At 37.7% G+C, this 6,358-nt stretch overlaps 1 non-coding gene across 1 annotated transcript; it reads left to right on the top strand.

The window, feature by feature from the left end:
• The first annotated feature begins 4,266 nt into the window (after nt 1-4,266).
• LOC112768685 (small nucleolar RNA R71) lies at nt 4,267-4,374 on the top strand. Its single transcript, XR_003186085.1, has one exon. It is a non-coding gene; the product is annotated as a small nucleolar RNA R71 (small nucleolar RNA).
• Nucleotides 4,375-6,358: the final 1,984 nt, after the last annotated feature.

The following is a 6,358-nucleotide window of genomic DNA, read 5'->3' as shown; positions in this document are numbered from 1 at the left end:
TTTGCAAGCTTTGTTCTTTGCTGCTTTTTCTTGCTTCAAGAATCATTTTTATAATTTTTCAAATTATCAAATAACATGTCTCCTTATCATCATTCTTTCAAGAGCCAACATATTTAACATTCTTAAACAACAACTTCAAAAGACATATGCACTGTTCAAGCATTCATTCAGAAAATAAGAAGCATTGTCACCACATCAATATAATTAAACTAAGTTCAAGGATAAATTCGAAACTCATGTACTTCTTGTTCTTTTGAATTAAAACAGTTTTCATTTAAGAGAGGTGATGGATTCATAGGACATTCATAACTTTAAGACAAAGTTACTAAATACTAATGATCATGTAATGAAGACACAAACATGGATAAGCACTTAACATAGAAAACGAAAAATAGAGAAAGTAAGAACAAGGAATGAGTCCACCTTAGTGATGGTGGCGTTTCCTTCTTGAAGAACCAATGATGTCCTTGAGCTCTTTTATGTCTCTTCCTTGTCTTTGTTGCTCCTCCCTCATTGTTTTTTGATCTTCTCTAATTTCATGAAGGATGATGGAGTGCTCTTGATGTTCCACCCTTAATTGTCCCATGTTGGAACTTAATTCTCCTAGGGAGGTGTTGATTTGCTCCCAATAATTTTGTGGAGGTAAATGCATTTGAGGCATTTCCGGGATCTCATGGTGATGAGCTTCATGCGCCTCTTGAGATCCATGAATGGGCTCTCTTGCTTGCTCCATCCTTTTCTTAGTGATGGGATTCTCTTTCTCAATGGGAATGTCTCCTTCTATGGAAGCTCCAACTGAGTAACATAGATGGCAAATAAGATGAGGAAAAGCTAGCCTTGCCCCAAGAGAGGGCTTTTCGGCTATTTTGTAGAATTCAAGGGAGATGACTTCATGAACTTCTACTTTCTCTCCAATCATGATGCTATGAATCATGATGGCCCGATCCACAGTAACTTCAGATCGGTTGCTAGTGGGGATGATGGAGCGTTGGATGAACTCTAACCATCCTCTAACCACGGGCCTGAGGTCCAGTCTTCTTAGTTGAACCGGCTTGCCTTTGGAGTCAATCTTCCATTGAGCTCCTTCCACACATATGTCCATGAGGACTTGGTCCAACCTTTGATTAAAGTTGACCCTTCTAGTGTATGGGCGTGCATCTCCTTGCATCATAGGCAAGTTAAACGCCAACCTCACATTTTCCGGACTAAAATCTAAGTATTCCCCCGAACCATTGTAATATAATTCTTTGGGTTTGGGTTCTTACTTTGATCATGGTTCCTGGTGATCCATGCATTGGCATAGAACTCTTGAACCATTAGGATGCCGACTTGTTGGATGGGGTTTGTTAGAACTTCCCAACCTCTTCTTTGGATTTCATGTCGGATCTCCGGATACTCATTCTTCTTGAGCTTGAAAGGGACCTCGGGGATTACCTTCTTCTTGGCCACAACATCATAGAAGTGGTTTTGATGAGCTTTGGAGATGAATCTTTCCATCTCCCATGACTCGGAGGTGAAAGCTTTTGTCTTCCCTTTCCCTTTTCTAGAGGATTCTCCGGTCTTAGGTGCCATCAATGGTAATGGAAAAACAAAAAGCTTATGCTTTTACCACACCAAACTTAAAATATTGCTCGCCCTCGAGCAAGAGAAGAAAGAAGAGATGAAGAAGAAGAAGAAATGGAGGAGAAGGAGAGAGATGTGTTTCGGCCAAGAAGGGAAAGAGAGGATTGTGTTGTGTGAAAATGAGGAGGAATAGAGGGCTATATATAGGGAAGGGAGGCGGGTAAGGTTTCGGCCATATAGGGTGGGTTTGGGTGGGAAATTGATTTTGAATTTTGAAGGTAGGTAGTGTTTATGAGGTAGGTTTATGGGGAAGAGTGGATGGATGTGAGTGGTGAAGTGGTGATAGGGAAGAGAGATTGAGGTGATTGGTGAAGAGTTTTGGGGAAGAGTGTTTATGGGATTGTGTGAAAGAGGGGTGAGAAGAAGTGAGTGGAGGTAGGTGGAGATCCTGTGGGGTCCACAGATCCTGAGGTGATCCTGTGGGGTCTACAGATCCTGAGGTGTTCAAGGATTTACAACCTTGCACCAAATTAGGCATGCAAAATGCCCTTGCACACAACTTTGGGCGTTCAGCGCCAGATTGGTGCTTGTTTTGGGCGTTGAACGCCCATTTGTTGCCCATTTCTGGCGTTGAACGCCAGAACCATGCTTGTTCTGGGCATTCAGCGCCAGCTCTTCTCCAGGGTGCAATTCTGGCGTTCAAACACCCAGATGCTGCCCATTTTGGGCGTTCAACGCCAGAACCATGCTCTGTTCTGGCATTGAACACCAGCCAGATTCTTCTTATTCGCGTTTAAACGCCAGCAAGGTCTTCCTCCAGGGTGTGATTTTTCCTTTGCTGTTTTTGATTCCGTTTTCAATTTTTATATTTATTTTGTGACTCCACATGATCATGAACCTAATAAAACATGAAAGAACAAGAAAAATAGAATTAGATAAATAAAAATTGGGTTGCCTCCCAACAAGCGCTTCTTTAATGTCAATAGCTTGACAGTGGGCTCTCATGGAGCCTCACAGATATTCAGAGCATTATTGAGACTTCCCAACACCAAACTTAGAGTTTGGATATGGGAGTTCAACACCAAACTTAGAGTTTAGTTGTGGCCTCCCAACACCAAACTTAGAGTTTGACTGTGGGGACTCTGGTTGACTCTGTTTTGAGAGAGGCTTTTTATGCTTCCTCTTCATGTTTACAGAAGGGTAACCTTGAGTTGTAAACACAAGGGAGTCCTCATTCAATTGAAGGACTATTTCACCTCTGTCAACATCAATCACAGCTCTTGCTGTGGCTAGGAAAGGTCTTCCAAGGATGATGGATTCATCCTCATCCTTCCCAGTATCAAGGACTATGAAATCAGCATGGATGTAAAGGCCTTCAACCTTTATTAACACGTCCTCTACTTGTCCATAAGCCTGTTTTCTTGAATTGTCTGCCATCTCTAATGAGATTTTAGCAGCTTGCACCCCATAGATTCCTAGTTTCTCTATTACAGAGAGGGGCATGAGGTTTATCCCTGAACCAAGGTCACACAGAGCCTTTTCAAAGATCATGTTGCCTATGGTACAAGGTATTACGAACTTTCCAGGATCCTGTTTCTTCTGAGGCAATGTCAGTTGATCCAGATCACTTAGTTTATTGGTGAACAAGGGAGGTTCATCTTCCCAAGTCTCAATACCAAATAATTTGGCATTCAGCTTCATGATTGCACCAAGAAACTTGGCAGCTTGTTCTTTAGTAACATCCTTATTTTCTTCAGAAGAGGAATACTCATTAGAGCTCATGAATGGTATAAGGAGGTTCAATGGAATCTCTATGGTCTCTAGATGAGTCTCAGATTCCTTTGGTTCCTCAGAGGGAAACTCCTTATTGATCGCTGGACATCCCAGGAGGTCTTCCTCCTTGGGATTCACGTCCTCTCCCTCCCTTACAGGTTCGGCCATGGTAATTAATTCAATGGCCTTGCACTCTCCTTTTGGATTTTCTTCTGTATTGCTTGGGAGAGTACTAGGAGGGATTTCAGTGATCCTTTTACTCAGCTGGCCCACTTGTGCCTCCAAATTTCTAATGGATGACCTTGTTTCATTCATGAAACTCACAGTGGCCTTAGATAGATCAGAGACTAAGTTTGCTAAATTAGAGGTATTTTGTTCAGAGTTCTCTGTCTGTTGCTGAGTGGATGATGGAAAAGGTTTACTATTGTTAAACCTATTTCTTCTACCATTATTAAAGCCTTGTTGAGGCTTTTGTTGATCCTTCCATGAGAGATTTGGGTGATTTCTCCATGATGGATTATATGTGTTTCCATAAGGTTCACCCATATAATTTACCTCTGCTATTGCAGGGTTTTCAGGATCATAAGCTTCTTCTTCAGAAGATGCCTCTTGAGTACTGTTGGATGCAGCTTGCATTCCATTCAGACTCTGAGAAATCATATTGACTTGCTGAGTCAATATTTTATTCTGAGCCAATATAGCATTCAGAGTATCAATTTCAAGAACTCCCTTCTTCATAGGCATCCCATTATTCACAGGATTCCTTTCAGAAGTGTACATGAACTGGTTATTAGCAACCATGTCAATGAGTTCTTGAGCTTCTGCAGGCGTTTTCTTTAAGTGAATGGATCCACCTGCAGAAGTATCCAATGACATTTTAGCTAATTCAGGCAGACCATCATAGAATATATCCAGGATGGTCCATTCTGAAAGCATGTCAGAAGGACACTTTTTTGTCAGTCCTTTGTATCTCTCCCAAGCTTCATAGAGGGATTCACCTTCTTTCTGTCTGAAGGTCTGAACATCCACTCTAAGCTTACTCAGCTTTTGAGGAGGAAAGAACTTGGCTAAGAAAGTCTTGACCAGCTTATCCCAAGAGTTCAGGCTATCCTTAGGTTGAGAGTCCAACCATATTCTAGCTCTGTCTCTCACAGCAAAAGGGAAAAGCATGAGCCTGTAGACTTCAGGATCTACTCCATTAGTCTTAATAGTATCACAGATCTGTAAGAATTCAGTTAAGAACTGAAAAGGATCTTCAGATGGAAGTCCATGAAACTTGCAGTTCTGCTGCATCAGAGAAACTAATTGAGGTTTCAGCTCAAAATTGTTTGCTCCAATGGCAGGAATGGAGATGCTTCTTCCATGTAAATTGGAATTAGGTGCAGTAAAGTCACCAAGCATTCTCCTTGCATTATTATTATTTTCGTCTGCCATCTCCTCTTCTTGTTCGAAAATTTCTGAAAGGTTGTCTCGGGACTGTTGTATTTTAGCTTCTCTTAGTTTCCTCTTCAGAGTCCTTTCAGGTTCTAGATCTGCTTCAACAAGAATGTTCTTGTCTTTGCTCCTGCTCATATGAAAAAGGAGGGAACAGAAAAATAATAATAATAGGGGGTCCTTTTTACCGCAGTATAGAGGTCCCTGTGTGAGTAGATGAATAAATAAATAGAAGGGATGAGAGAGAAGGAATTTTCGAAAATAATTTTTGAAAAAGAGTTAGTGATTTTCGAAAATAGTTTTTGAAAAAGGTTAGTGATTTTTGAAATTTTAAAATCAAAAGTTAAAATAATTAGTTAATTAAAAAGAAATTTTGAAAAAGAGGGAAGATATTTTCGAAAATTAGAGGGAGAGGGAGTTAGTTAGGTAGTTTTAAAAAAGATAAGAAACAAACAAAAAGTTAGTTAGTTAGTTGAAACAAATTTGAAAATCAATTTTGAAAAGATAAGAAGATAAGTAGTTAGAAAAGATATTTTAAAATCAAATTTTGAAAAAGATAAGATAAAGAGATATTTTTGAAAAGATATGATTGAAATTAGTTTTGAAAAAGATTTGATTTTTTAAAATCACAATTAATGACTTGATTCACAAGAAATCACAAGATATGATTCTAGAACTTAAAGTTTGAATCTTTCTTAACAAGTAAGTAACAAACTTGAAATTTTTGAATCAAAACATTAATTGATGATGTTATTTTCGAAAATATGATGTAGAATTAAGAAAAATATTTTTGAACAATATTTTTTTGAAATTTTCGAAAATAGATAAAAAAATGAAAAAGATTTGATTTTTGAAAAAGATTTTGAAAAAGATAAGATTTTTAAATTGAAAATTTGATTTGACTCATAAAAACAACTAGATTTTAAAAATTTTTGAAAAAGTCAAATCTAATTTTCGAAATTTATGAGAGAAAAAAGGAAAGATATTTTTTTGATTTTTGAATTTTTAATGATGAGAGAGAAAAACATGAAAATGATGCAATGCATGAAGATTTTTAGATCAAAACAATGAATGCATGCAAGAATGCTATGAATGTCAAGATGAACACCAAGAACACTATGAAGATCATGATGAACATCAAGAACATATTTTTGAAAAATTTTTAATGCAAAGAAAACATGCAAGACACCAAACTTAGAGATCTTTCATGTTTAGACTCTATGGATTCAAGAATGCATATGAAAAATACCATACAACACAAAACACTAAAATATGAAGATCAATCAAGAAGGTTTATCAAGAACAACTTGAAGATCATGATGGATGCAATGCATGAATGCAATTTTCGAAAGATGAAAGATGAGTATGCAATTGACACCAAACTTAAAAATTGACTCAAGACTCAAACAAGAAACACAAAATATTTTTGATTTTTATGATTTTATGAATTTTTTTTTGTATTTTCTTTTAATTTTTTTTTCGAAAATCATTTTGAAAAAGAAAAATAAGGATTCCAAAATTTTTAATATGAATTCCAGGAATCTTGTACTCTTTAGTCTAAAGCTCCAATCAAAGGGTCAAGCATGGC

This window comes from Arachis hypogaea, chromosome 17 (assembly GCF_003086295.3).
Source record: "Arachis hypogaea cultivar Tifrunner chromosome 17, arahy.Tifrunner.gnm2.J5K5, whole genome shotgun sequence".
Classification (NCBI taxonomy): domain Eukaryota; kingdom Viridiplantae; phylum Streptophyta; class Magnoliopsida; order Fabales; family Fabaceae; genus Arachis; species Arachis hypogaea.
Note: the sequence above shows the minus strand (reverse complement) of the source record. Positions and strands in the feature narration are given on the sequence as shown.